This window comes from Pristiophorus japonicus, unplaced genomic scaffold (assembly GCF_044704955.1).
Source record: "Pristiophorus japonicus isolate sPriJap1 unplaced genomic scaffold, sPriJap1.hap1 HAP1_SCAFFOLD_47, whole genome shotgun sequence".
Classification (NCBI taxonomy): domain Eukaryota; kingdom Metazoa; phylum Chordata; class Chondrichthyes; family Pristiophoridae; genus Pristiophorus; species Pristiophorus japonicus.
The window spans coordinates 2,306,389-2,309,193 of NW_027254374.1; the positions used below are offsets into that span (position 1 = coordinate 2,306,389).

At 40.3% G+C, this 2,805-nt stretch overlaps 1 non-coding gene across 1 annotated transcript; it reads left to right on the forward strand.

Annotated features, from left to right (window-relative positions):
* Positions 1-624: 624 nt before the first annotated feature.
* trnas-uga (transfer RNA serine (anticodon UGA)) lies at positions 625-707 on the forward strand. The gene has a single exon. It is a non-coding gene; the product is annotated as a tRNA-Ser (tRNA).
* The last annotated feature ends 2,098 nt before the right edge of the window (positions 708-2,805 follow it).

Here is a 2,805-nt window from a genome sequence, read left to right on the forward strand (position 1 = left end):
ATTTCAAGGTGCTAATTATATATAAGTTGTTGTTGTTGTTTAAAATGTGTGTAACATAAGGTTATCTCGAGATTGCATCACAGAAAGAGACAATTATACCTAACTGGTGTTGCTAGAGTTAATGCTGCACGCTATCCTACTTCACTTGATCCCATCAGCATATTGTTCTATTGCTTTCTCAGTCATGTGCTCAGGTAATTCCTTTTAAAATGAATCTGTGATATTTACCTCAACTACTGCTTATGTAGCATCTTCCACATTCTAACCACTCTTTGGTAAATAAGTTGCTCTTGAATTGTCGACTGAACTTATCAGTGACCTCCCGTTCTGAACTCCGACACAATAGCAAATATTTTCTCCACATCAACACGACCAAATACCTTCATAATGTTAAAAATATATCTCCCTTGTTTTTCGAGAAAGAAGTTCCCCAGACTATTCAGTTTTTCCCGAAATGTAAATTCTTTCAATTCTGACCGAAATATTTCCTTCTTTGCTGTGAGATTTTGTGATTCTATGATTTAATGTTCGCATCATCTGGGAAATCCAATCGGGCAAGCATGCAGGCGGACTCTCTGATAAATTACACCAACGATTCGACAATTAAAGCAGTTTTATTGTGTAGCTGCGATGGCCGAGTGGTTAAGGCGTTGGACTTGAAATCCAATGGGGGTTTCCTCGCGCAGGTTCGAACCCTGCTCGCAGCGATTCTACAGGTGCGCTTTTTTTATCGAATCACGGGGATCTCATTGGAATCTGATCACAATTCCCTCCACTGCCCTTGATTGACGCGAAGCTGTTGTTCGAACTGGAAACATTAATAATTTATCGGTATTAATTGTTGGTTTTTAGACACTATCTGCAAAAATCAGTGAGCAATATAGTCAGCATGAAAAAAATGCCTTTTAATAAAGATCAGTGCATTGTTTGGGAGGAACTCACCTTTAGTTGATGAGTGCGAACGAGGTTTGGTTTTATAAAGATGAACAAGTTTTGCCAAAATGACCACGGCAGCGTTTGACGTTGCAATTTTCTGATAACATCAGTGTTTGCATTAAAGTAGATGCCTTATCCATTAAGCGATGTGGCCCCTGCAGTTTGCAGCAGAATAATATACAGCGAAAATCTAATGGGTCAAAGTGTAATAGAAAGGCAAACATGAAATGTCGGTGCCGCAATGCACGGAGTATTCGTAAACCAGGACAGGGCTCTGAGCTAGTTAGAATGGGTGAGAGCTCAGATCACAGGACCCCAAGAAAACATGCAAAAGGCAGGAGGCAACCGAGCAGAGTAGTACTGGGGTAAGTGTAAACGACGAGGTGATAGGAAGGGACACTATGTATGAATTTAATGGGGCTGCAGGAAGGGTCAAAACTAAAAATCATTGTTATAAAACTAGTATTAAAACACTCTACCTAACCGCACGCAGCATTCGCAATAAAGTAAATGAGTTGACGGCACAAATCATCATAAATGGGTATGATTTGGTGGCCATTATAGAAACGTTGCAGGTTGGCTTGGACAGGGAATTAAACCTACAGCGGTATGTGACAATTCGGAAAGATAGACAAGAAGTGAAAGGAGGTGTGGTAGCTCTGATAATAAAAGATGATATCAGGACAGTTGTGAGAGACTATATTGGCTCTATGAACAACATGTTGAATCATTGTGAGTGGAGATTAGAGATAGTAAGGGGAAAAAGTCACTGGTGGGCGGGCAATAACCAAGGGAATAATGGAAGCATGTGAAAAAGGAACGGCAGTAATCATGGGGGATTTTAACCTACATATCGATTGGTCAAATCAAATCGCACTGGGTAGCCTTGAGGAGGAATTCATAGAATGGATACTGGATTGTTTCTTAGAACAGTATGTTACAGAACAAACAAGGTTGCAAACTATCTTAGATCTGGCCCTGTGTAATGAGACAGGAATAATAAACGATCTCCCAGTTTAAGATCCTCTCGGAATGAGTGATCACAGTATGGTTGAATTTGAAATACAGATTGTGTGTGAGGAAGTAGTGTCTCAAACGAGCATACTATGCTGAACCAAAGGTGACTATAGTGGGATGAGGGCAGAGTTGGCTGACGGAGACTGGAAACACAGACTAAACGGTGGCACAATTGAGGAACAGAGAAGGACTTTTATGGAGCTCTTTCATAGTGCTCAACAAAAATATATTCCAGTGAAAAAGAAGGGCGGTAAGAGAAGGGATAACCAGCCGTGGATAACCAAGGAAATAAAGGAGAGTATCAAAATGAAAACCAATGTGTATAAGGTGGCCAAGGTTAGTGGGAAACTAGCAGATTGGGAAAATTTTAAACGACAGCAAAGAATGACGAAGAAAGCAATAAAGAAAGGAAAGATAGATTACGAAGGTAAATTTGCACAAAACATAAAAATAGTTATTAAAAGCTTGTACCGATATATAAAACGGAAAAGAGTGACTAAAGTAAATGTTGGTCCCTGAGAAGATGAGAAGGGGGATTTAATAATGGGAAATGTGGAATTGGCTGTGATCTCAAAAAATTATTTTGCTTCGGTCTTCACAGTGGAACACACAAAAACCATGCCAAAAATTGCTGGTCACGGGAATGTGGGAAGGAAGGACCTTGAGATAATCACTATCACTAGGGGGGTAGTGCTGGACAGGCTAATAGGACTCAAGGTAGACAAGTCACCTGGTCCTGATGAAAAGCATCTCAGGGTATTAAAAGAGATGGCGGATGTTCTCGCAGATGCATTCGTTATAATCTACCAAAATGCTCTGGACTCTGGGGAGGTACCAGCGAATTAAAAAACA